This window comes from Capsicum annuum, chromosome 12 (genome assembly GCF_002878395.1).
Source record: "Capsicum annuum cultivar UCD-10X-F1 chromosome 12, UCD10Xv1.1, whole genome shotgun sequence".
NCBI lineage: Eukaryota > Viridiplantae > Streptophyta > Magnoliopsida > Solanales > Solanaceae > Capsicum > Capsicum annuum.
In genome coordinates this window covers 110,792,734-110,805,180 of record NC_061122.1, presented here as the reverse complement: position 1 = coordinate 110,805,180, position 12,447 = coordinate 110,792,734, and the positions used below count along the sequence as shown (strand labels likewise).

The window sequence follows — 12,447 nt, the reverse complement described above, 5'->3', positions numbered from 1 at the left end:
TGATTTCTCTTTTTGGTTTATTTGTTTGATACGTCTCTCTTAGTTTCATATGATTTTCATCCAATTTACTATTTTATGTTTCTCCACTTACATCTAGCTTCTTATCATTCAATTCTTGATGAATATTCCAACAACTTTCTTTATCATGGCCTTGCAAGAACCACTCTTTACAATATTTAGGCATATAATTGTATGGGATCTGAATTTATTTAGATTTGATTTCTCTTGTTATATCATTCTCCTCATTAATTCTAACTTGCTGTGGTAATTTGGAAATTCGATCAACCTCTACTTTTACCTTTGCACAACTAGGTCTTGTTTGATTTTAGTTGTCATATTAACTGTTAATGGTTTTTCTACTGCTGAAGCAATTGAAAGAATCATTTCCTTAGCCAAAAATATTTGGAGGGAGATCTAGCATTGAAATCCATGCTACTTCTATTGTAGTCTTTACATCAGGTTCAGACCATGGATCCTTTTTCAATGTTCTTATCTACCAATACATGTCTTTATATAGTACGCTGTAGTTGAAAGCAGTTGTACATAATCCTTTAGTCCTTCTAATCTAATAAAAATGTTTCTTGCATCCAGAACTCCTATTATGCATTCACCTTTTATTTCACACTGAGCAGGGATCGCTTTTCTCAACTCCTTGATATCTGATTTGTCATAAGAAAACTTATCAATGATAGCATATTGTAAATTTTTTTGTATGATTAAACTTCACTCTTCAGAAGATTTTCATGTGATATTGGGTTCCTCATGCAGCATAACAGGTTTTGGAGGAACCCAATAACTGATTTAGGTTTCAAAATATCAGCAAATTTAGGTGTAATAATTTCCCAGCAAGGTATCATATTCTGCTCCTCATTAGCCTGTTTTGTTAGTTCTTTTGGTGGGAGATTTCCACTGGAGGTAGTGACTATGTTGGCCGGCAAAGTTCATAATTTTTTAGTAGGGTTTAGATTTTTTTGAGAGAGAGTTTTTCCTAAGGAAAACAACTAGTAAATGAGCACTAGACATAAATATTATATTCTAGTGTGAGAAACTTTTGATGAAGTACCTATTTTATTCTTATTTATATCATAAAATATATATAATCTTTATTCATCAAATATTTACTTTATTTATGTGTCATGACCCCATAGTTGAGGTGCTCATAGAATTTAAGAATAATTATTATTGATAAAATTATTTTTGTTAAAAACATTGTCATAAACCTCTAAAATGACAGTATTTTCTCCGTGCATTCGAGTATTGACTTGGTACAACTCTTAAGAAAAAATAAATAAAATAAAAAAATTATTATATCTCCCTACAAATTCAATAAATTTAGGGGTCATTGGTGGGTTGGAGGTGAGTTATGCAGGTATTAAATTTTGCATAAGTAAGACTACGTTTATGTACTGAAAAAAATTATACATGAACAACTAATCCTTGTATAATTAATATTTGCATAAATAATGCATAGATATGCTCATAACTAATTCATATGTTACTTATACCTACTTAACTCTAATCAGTTATCTAGCAACCCCTTAACGCATTGGGATATACAATAGTGAAAAATGACAATAGTTAATAACATGGGCAAAATAGAAATTAAGTGGTAAAATTATCTCTTGATTTTTTTAAATTGGATGAGTAAAAATGGACATTTAATTTTAATATAGTAGACAAGTAAAAATGAACGGTGAAGGTAACGTGAAACAACTATTATTAGAAATCACGATCAATAATTTAAAACGGAAACAGTAGCTTATTTTACTAGGAACCCACTAGTTCAAAATCCTAGATCCGCCTCTGTTTAAGTTTGACCACCATTATTTTATATAGTTATTTAAAGATAAATTTAATAATAATAATCTCTCTTGATTTAACAAAATGAATAAGTTAAAAAAAAAAAAACTATTTTAAGGGTCAAAGTGAAATGGAACAAAAGGAATATAAATAGGAAACTAATTAAACTACTCCCTCCGTTTTATTTTACTTGGCTCTAGTTGACTTTGATACACCTCTTAAGAAAATTTTAATCATATGTGTATTTTACTAATATAAATTAGCATTATTAAAGATGTTTTAAAACTCTGAATTTGACTACTAATACTTTATGGAGTCATTTACACAACTGTCTTACATTATAGCTACAATAGGTGAACTAAAATCAATTTGAGGCAAATTCAACTGGTGCTAATCCAGTATTAAAGTGGCAGGATAACAAAAATGGAAGACGGTGGCAATATATCTGCTCCAACAATAAAAACTGAACAAAATAAAAATCATCTCCAAAGAGTTCCACTTCAAAGCCTCCTTTTACAATTGGTGACATCTAGAAGGTTATTCCTCCTCACTGATTTCAACAATCTCCCGTTCGAACATTCACTTATCTTGTTCAGGATCTCACACTTGTCTTAATCATGTATTACATTGCCACGAACTTACTTTCATCTCCTTCCATTCCCATATAGTTATCTGGCATGGGTTACTTATTATTGGATTGCTGAAGGATGTGTTTGCACCGGAATATGGATTATTGGTCATGAATGCGGCTATCATGTTTTCAGTGATCATCAATGGGTAGATGGCATTGTTGGCTTTATTATGCACTCTACACTTTTAACACCATACTTCGCATGGAAATATAGTCAACGTGGTCGCAACATCAACAGTGGTTCCCTTGAGAAGGATGAAGTATACATACCCCATCTTAAATCACAACTACACTACTAAAAAAAAGGAAAACCGACCACATGTGGTCGATTTTTCCCAAAAACCGACCACAAAACCAACAAAATTTTGTGGTTGGTAAAGTAGCGGTAGATTTTTAAAAACCGACCACAAATTGTTGGTTTTTTTTAAAAAATATATATATTTTTAAAATTTATTATTATTTTATTAAAATTAAAAAAAAATAATTTTAGGAAAAAACAAACCAACCACTTGTGGTCGGATTTTTATTAAATTAATTAATTAATTTTAATAAAAAACCAACCACTAGTGGTTGGTTTTTTGCAAAAAAAAAAATCAAAAATCAACCACTTGTGGTCGGTTTTTCTGGATTTTTTTTTAAAAATAAAAATCAAAACCCAAATATAGCATGCAACAACAACAATGCAATACAACAGTATCAAATCAAATATAGCAGCAATAACAAACAAAAACCAAATGTAAATACTTTCAAAAGTGTACAACACATACAAAATGTCCAGCAAAAGTGAGTATGAAAATACTACAACAATAGTTTGAAACAACAAAATGTCTAAATTCAAAGTACAACACATACAAAAATAAAAAAAACTAAAAGTCATTATCATCGAATTCGTCCTCGTATTCCATATCATCATCCGTATTGAAATCATCCAGGGGACCTAGACCCTTTGCAGCCTGAACTGTATCACCAGGACAAGGAGGAATAACCCTCGCAATTTGAGTGAAAGAGCTCAATTGCTGCTGTATCTTCTTGAATTATGATGTTGTTGCCTTCTCCGTCTTCTTTTACCTCTTTCTCTGTTCAGCAAGCTCTTCAATGAGTTAAGAAACCGTATTTTGTAGTCTTTCAATGATTTCTCTATCAACTGAACAGCTAAAGTATGCATCGCCGGGCGAACACCAAATATTATCGCCAAAAAATTTTGTGTGGTATCCGTAGAAATGGCCTTTGTTTGCAGGACCTGCAGCTTTTGTCCATAACTCCTCCTATACATGTTGTGGTATTAGGTCACCCTGACTTTCAGAAGGCTGACTACTACTATACTCACCAACAAGACGTGTATATTCGTCCTATATTCAAAGTAAAGTTAATACTAAAAGTAAAAAATATTAAAGTAGTTATAATTGAATAATATCAACTTTGAGAAAAAGATTCATAAATTCAAAATTTGTTTCTTACGTGGACAAGTTTTGCACGAGCTACAACCTAGACATCTTCATCAGTCGAATTCTTTTTTTTTTTCAGATGAGTCTGCTCGAATAGCTCATCAGTTGGTATTTCCCTACCCTTTTCTTTTTCCTGCATATGAAAAAATTATCAATGTTCAATAATAAAAAAAATTAAATAGAAATAAAAAATTAAAATTGTAAAAGTTACATACCTTTTTTCCTTCACAACAAGAGTACTTCTGATACCCGCAGTATGTAGCGAGCCACCCTTGGATGATGCCTGGGCTTTCTTTCCTTTTTCACTTAACAATTGGTATTCTGTGCTACTCTAATGGTGAAGGTACAGTTGCCATGCGGCTTCAGGAATCCACTTAGGTTTTACCAATTTCTTTCGGGCATAATCCAAGAGATCGTTAAATCTGACTCTTCATCTTATGAAAAGTTTTCATAAGAAATGATTTGCATCATCCCACCAGTAAAATTTCTACAATAAAAATATAATATTTAATCTTTTGTTCTAACAAAGTGTTAATAAGTAGTCGTTAAGTTAAATCCTTACCTTAAATTCTTCAAACATTCTATCCCTGCCAAGTTCTGAAACCTTTTGCCAACTGGTCCAGTAGCCGTTGAAGTGCCGAGTTAATGCATATTCGCGCCTTTTGTCCAACTCTAGCATCCAGCCTAAACCTACAGCACAAAATCAAACAGTAATTTCATAGAGCATAATAATATAATAATGAAAAAATGAGTAATGTTATTATATTTAGAAATCTTACCCTCTTGCAACTGGAACAAGATAAATCCTCCCAGAATTATCTTTATCTCCTGGCTGCCTAGTAAGTGATGGTGGATGCACTAGCGTGGGCGGGTCTGAAGCACCACATTCAAAACACAAAATCCCCTTCAAAGTCCCTGGACTTAACCATTTTCAACCAACTAAGTCACCTACCAAACCATATTCAAAATAAAAAAATCCCCTTTAAATCTCAAAACTTAACCATTTTCAAGCAATTAAGTCATCTAACAAACCACATTCAAAATAAAAAAATCTTCTTTAAAGTTCCTAGACTTAACCATATTCAAGTGACTAAGTCACCTACCAAACCACATTCAAAATAAAAAAATTCCCTTTAAAGTCCCCACACTTAACCATTTTCAACCAACTAAGTATCAAAACAAAACTACATTCAAAACACAAAATCCCCTTCAAAGTCCCTAGACTTAACCATTTTCAACCAACTAAGACACCTACCAAACCACATTCAAAACAAAAAAATTTCCTTTAAAGTCCCTAAACTTAACCATTTTCAAGCAACTAAGTCGCCTTACAAACCACATTCAAAAAAAAAAATTCCTTTTAAAGTTCCTAGACTTAACCATATTCAAGTGCCTAAGTCACCTACCAAACCACATTCAAATCAAAAAAATCCCATTTAAAGTCCCTAAACTTAACCATTTTCAAGCAACTAAGTCACCTAACAAATCACATTCAAAACAAAAAAATTCTACTTTAAAGTTCCTAGACTTAACCATATTCAAGTGACTAAGTCACCTACCAAACCACATTCAAAACAAAAAAATCCTTTTTAAAGTCCCTATACTTAACCATTTTCAACCAACTAAGTATCAAAATAAAACCACATTCAAAATAAAAAAATCCCCTTTAAAGTTCCTAGACTTAACCATATTCAAGTGACTAAGTCACCTACCAAACCACATTTAAAACAAAAAAAAATCTCCTTTAAAGTCCCTACACTAAATCATTTTTTAAGTAACTAAGTCACTTACGAAACCACATTCAATACCAAAAAATCCTCTTTAAATTCCCTACACTTAACCATTTTCAACCAACTAAGTATCAAAACAAAACCACATTCAAAATACAAAATCCCCTTCAAAGTCCCTAGACTTAACCATTTTCAACCAACTAAGTCACCTACCAAACCACATTCAAAACAAAAAAAATCCCCTTTAAAGTCCCTACACTTAACCATTTTCAAGCAACTAAGTCACTTACCAAACTACATTCAAAACAAAAAAATTCTTTTTAAAGTCCCTATACTTAACCATTTTCAACCAACTAAGTATCAAAACAAAACCACATTCAAAACACAAAATCCCCTTCAAAGTCCCTAGACTTAACCATTTTCAACCAACTAAGTCACCTACCAAATCACATTCAAAACAAAAAAATCTCCTTTAAAGTCCCTAAACTTAACTATTTTCAAGAAACCAAGTCACCTAACAAACCACATTCAAAATAAAATGTCAACAAGACCAACAAGATGTCAAGAACAATGCTAGTGAATCGCATAAGGCCACACACGGCTTCACTAGACTTCAATATGAACAATGAAAGAAAGATAACAACAATAATGAATCACACAAGGCCCACACGGCTTCACTATGTCAACATACCTTTGATATTTTTCTTAATTTCTTGATATTTCAAAATGGTAGCTTCAATCTACTTGTAGATTCTCTCACGGAAAGCTGCAATATAAAAAATGATGAGCTTAGCAAATTAAAAGATAGTCTACTGCAATTTTCTCCAAAATACCCATCTACTCTATGCAAGATATTACCCATTTCAGTCCACATAACACACACAATCCATACTACATTCAAGTTTATCCCCAATTTGCCCATTTTCAACCAAAACATAAGAACTTGGGTTTCAAAATTCAAAATGAAGTGAAGTTAACTCAAAATAAGGTCAACAAATCTCACATTCTTACTTACTTGAGTTGGAGAAATCAAGATTTGCTATGAAAACCCACTTGTTCGACTGATTTCGAGTGTCAGTATGTGTTTGTGTGTGTATGCGGGTTGAGTGTTTGTGTGTGTATGCTATTTCCCATTTTTTTTGTGTATATCAATTGGGAAAGTGAATTATTTGGGTGGATCGGGTCGGGTTATTAATTGTTTTTATTTTTTTTAATTAACAGTAAAACCAACCACACGTGGTCGGTTTTCTAAAAATATTTTTGATAAATTAAATTTTAATAAACAATAATCAATAAATTAAATTAATTTTTAATTAATTTATTTTTTTAATAAATGTTATAATATATATAACAATATCCAATTAATTTAATACACTGTGTATATATATAAATCAGATAATTAGTTATTTTATCATCATATTAACACGAGTAGTATATTTCTTCAATCCTATAATAATATGAATGAATTTTGCAAATTACAATAAATTTTTGGTTTATTAGCTTTTAATTATGATATTATATATATATATATATATATATATATATATATATCATACACGTGTTAATCAGATAAATTATCGACGTCTTACGTTATTACAACTTCAACAATATACGCGTATCTACATTGACACAAAATAGTATATCTATTTATTCAATAGTATGATATCAATGTATTATTCAAAATATTTTGATATATAGATTCAGTTATCGAACTTTCGATTACTGCATATGTCACTACACGAGATATATGTATATACGTATATTCAATTGTCTATCACTGTTTAAATACGCAATATAAATATCACATACACGATTTTTATACCCCATAATAATATTCAACGCATTTCACATATACTCATATACAAAATTTTTAAGCGAAAAAACTCAAATTCACCTTCAAAATTTGGCGGTTGTTCAAAATTCAAAATTCAAAGCAAATGTTAAGTATATGCCAATTTCATGATTCAATTTTCTATCTCCCTCCCCTACTTCTCCCCCCCCCCCATATAACTCGTAATACTTGCCTTACATTATTACAACTTCAACAATATACGTGTGTCTACATTATATTGACACAAAATAGTATATCTATTTCATCACTACACGAGATATACGTATATATAAATATATTCAATTGGCTATCAACATTCAAATACGTACTATATACATCACATACTCGATTTTACTACCCCATTATAATATGCAACGTATTTCACAGAAACTCAGTTGAATTATCGGTTGGTTTATCTTATGTCATTAATATATATACCTTCACTATATAATATGTATATACTATATATATATATATACCTATACATACACACACATATATATACACATTATCGACTATATCAATACGTACTATATACATCACATACGTAAAAGAGTATCTTATCCAATAATATAATGCGCCATATTTCATATACGTACTATATACATCACATACGTAAAAGAGTATCTTATCCAATAATATAATGCGCCATATTTCATATACGTACTATATACATCACATACGTAAAAGAGTATCTTATCCAATAATATAATGCGCCATATTTCATATACGTACTATATACATCACATACCCGATTTTACTACCTCATTGTATTTCACACATACTCAAATAAATTATCGGTTGATTTATCTTATGTCATTAATATACCATCGCTATATAATATGTATATATTATATATATACATATATATACACACACATATACACACTATCGACTATATCAAGTTCAAAATACGTACTATATACATCACATACATATACAAGTATATTATCCAATAATATAATGCGATGTGTTTCTATACATACTTAGATTAGTGATTGATTAATTATATTTGATTAGCTTAATATATTAGGTTTTAGTTATATATATATAATTAGGTGTTACCTAAAATTATTTAATTTTTAATCTTTTTACTTCAAAAATTAGCCACAAGTGGTCGATTTTTTAAATTATTTTTTTATTTAAATTAGAAAACCGACCACTTGTGGTCGTTTTTTATAAGTATTTTAAAGTTTTTTTTTATAAAAACCGACCACTTGTGGTAGGTTTTTTTAAAAATAAATTAAAAAAAAATTATAAACCGACCACAAGTGGTTGGTTTTTATAAATATTTTTTAATTAATAATTTTTTAAAAAATCGATCACTGGTGGTCGGTTTTGTTATTTTTTTTTAAATTTTTATTTGTTAAATAAATAATAATAATTATTAAAATTATTGTAATAATTATTTTAATTTTTTAAAATATAAAAGCAACCACTTGTGGTCGCTTTTAAAATTTTTTTTAAAAACATTTAAAAACTGACCACGTGTGGTCGGTTTTTTCCGACCACTTCTTGTGGTCGATTTTACCTTGGGATGGCAATGATGCGGTGCGGGTTTTTTCTAAACCCGCAGGTTTTAAAACCGCACCGTACCACATCACCTTTAAATCCGCATAAATCTGCCCCACATTCATACCCGAGCATAACCGCACCGCACCATCCCATGTTTTTATTTTTTCCTTTTTTTTTTAAAAATTTTTTAACTCCATTGAAAATCATAATATTTTCAAATCTACAACTAGGAAATAATAACTAATTTCTATTATATCACTTTTCACTAAAAAATTGTCAAAAAGTATAACGTATATAAGTAATGATCAAATATCATATTTTTATTAAAATGAAAAGAGATACTAGAAGAGCTATTATAAAATTATTTATTTGTAGTGTTATACATGTCGTTTTAAGTATCATAAAATTTTAAGTAAAGAATACATATAATTTTAGGTATATATTCTCGAGAACAATACTAATTTTTAGCTTTTTTAATTTAAACCCTCATATACCCGCAACCCGCACCGCACCGCACCATTTAAAAAAAAAATTACTTTAATCCGCCCCACACCCGCACTGCACCGCATAACTTAAAAACCACACCGCCCTGCATAGCTTAAAACTCACACCACACCGCACCCGTACCGCCTAATTGCCATCCCTAGTTTTACCGATTTTTTTTGTAGTGCTAAGATGGTACAACAAATACTTGAACAATCCACTTGGACGAGTACTCGTACTTGCCTTTGCCCAACTCTTGCTTGGCCTTTGCACTTGGTATTCCATGTTTCTGGCAAAAAATATTACCGTTTTGCATGTCATTATGATCCTTATAGCTCGATATATGATGCTGACCATGAGAGATTACAAAGCTACATTTCAAATGCAAGTGTGATTACAAACTATTTATGTGTTGTATCGTGTTATTTTGAATACACAAGGGCTAGATTGGCTTGTATGCATCTATGGGGTACCCCTCCTTACTGTGAATGGCTCTATAGTGCTAGTTATTTGGATTTTTTGTCCCGATTTTCTTACCAAATTTTAAGTTTTACTTTTTTTGTAAGGAAATAAAAGTAACCATAAATACTTTTACTTTTCCTGAAAGGAAAATATAAAACTTTTTCATATTTGACAAACCTCTTTCTTGGAGGAAAGGTTTTGGGTATCTATAAATAGAAGACCCCCCTTCTTATACCATAAAACAATAGCATCCACAATGAAGTCGTTTAAAGAGTCTCGTTTAGGGGGAGATTTTCTCCCAATAGTTTTTAATGTTCTTTTATATTAGTTTTCAATATGTAGGTCACTTGACCAAATTACATCAATAATATATTTTTTAGTATGTTTTTCTTTGTCATATGAACTATCACTACAATATTTTGCAACTAATAGCTTCCGCATGACGCGCTCTCGATTTCAAACCCAACAAGTGGTATTAGAGCTTACGGTTCAATGGTCCAATGGTGTGGTGATACGAGATTAAACAGGTTCAAAGCGGTTTCAAAATCAAGCTGCAACAATTTGGGTGATAATAAAGATTTTTGCCGAACTACATGTGGAGAACAAGTTTCAACCATATTTTCAACACTCCTGCTGTTGCATCTTTAAAAATAAAAATAAATTATTACTTTTAAACCAATTTTTAACCATGATATTTTAAACCTTATTTTTAACCATGGCAAGTAGCAGTTATGAAGATTATATCAAGAACTAAGTTAATGCAGGTGATATGAAGAGAAGACGGATCAAGTGAAGAAAATCAAGCCAAAAAAGGGAGATTTGTTAGGATTTTTTGACCCGATTTTCTTACCAAATTTTAAATTTTATTTTTTCTTGTAAGGAAATAAAAGTAATCATAAATACTTTTACTTTTCCTTAAAGAAAAATATAAAACTTTTTCATATTTGGCAAACCCTTTTCTTGGAGGAAAGGTTTTGGACATCTATAAATAGAAGACCCCCTTCTCATACCATAACACAATAGCATCCACAATGTAGTCGTTTAAAGAATCTCGTTTAGGGAGAGATTTTCTCTCCATAGTTTTTAATGTTTTTTTATATTAGTTTTCAATATGTAGGTCACTTGACCAAATTATATCAATAATATGTTTTTTAGTATGTTTTTCTTTATCGTCTGAATTATCACTACAATAGTTTGCAACTAATAGCTTCCGCATGATGCCCTCTCAATTTCGAACCCAAGTAACTCTTGTGCATCACACTCACTCTTCATTGCAACATTATGACTCGTCCGAATGGGATCATCTAAGAGGAGCTCTAGTTACAGTAGATAGAGACTATGGTGTGCTAAATAAGATCTTCCAAAATATTACAGACACTCGTGTTGCATCACATATTCTCACACATATCACATTACCATGCAACAAAGGCAATCAAAGCGATCAAGCCATTGCTAGGAGAATACTACAAATTTGATCATAACCCAATTTTAAAGGCAATGTGGAGGGAAGTGCATGTATGTGGAGAAAGATAAGGGATCTGAAGATAAAGGTGTTTATTGGTACAAAAATAAGCTTTGAAAGTTGAATACCCAGAGTATTGATTTGGACGTGGTTAAATGTTAAACCTAAGCTTAACAATATTTTACCCTTTATTTTTTTTTTATTTTAAAAAAGAAGCCTACGTAGTTGCAAGTACTTTGAATTGTGTGTTTTTCTTGTATTGTACTATTAATGTTTATTTTAGTTGTCACTACCATACTGCTAAATCCATAATTACATAGTAAAATAACTAAATATTTATTTATGTAACAATGATTTGGTGCAAACACATAAAATTCTTAGAAATTATTTTTTAGCAGATTAATCCTCCTAATTTCAACTAATTTATTTATGTTTAACCTTTGTTTTTTTTTTCTCTTGCTTGAATGCAGAAGTTTTATGTATGTATTAAGGATCATCTATACAAAAAGGAATCTGATCTACATGTAACAGTTCCACACACATCTCTTGCTATAATATTAGAGGTAGATGAATGAAATTCTTCAAAAAAACATAAAGTTTGTTTCTTTCCTAGTTGAATCCTTTAATTTCTTTTAGTATGCTACCATACTAGCTTTCCTCAGGATGTGTCTCAGGGTCAGTTGGTTCAGTTGGAGTAGCAATGATCTGCAATCAGCGTAAACATGTGACTACATAAGATTATTACCCGATAAGTAGTTGAGTATTACCTGTGAATCCGTGTCCACAATTAAATGTGGCATATTTATTCTTTGAGCAAGTTTCAGTCCTCGTAGAAGAGCTAGAAATTCAGCATGGTGAGCATTTTCAACATTTGTATGACAAGCAAATCCAGTGATCTATGTCCCCCAAGTGATTTCGTATTACTCCGCACATACCTCTATTACTAGTGTTAAGTTGAAAGGAACCATCCACATTCAGTTTGAAGGATCCTGGTGTTTCCCAGGAAACTAATATTAAGCGTTTAGGATTTATTCAAGGTGTGATAACGTGATTTTTGGTGATTTGTGTGAAATATTTATTTATGTGTT

General features: G+C 30.9%; 1 pseudogene; it reads left to right on the top strand.

The window, feature by feature from the left end:
* Nucleotides 1–2,223: 2,223 nt before the first annotated feature.
* Nucleotides 2,224–11,476, top strand: LOC107850093 (annotated as a pseudogene).
* Nucleotides 11,477–12,447: the final 971 nt, after the last annotated feature.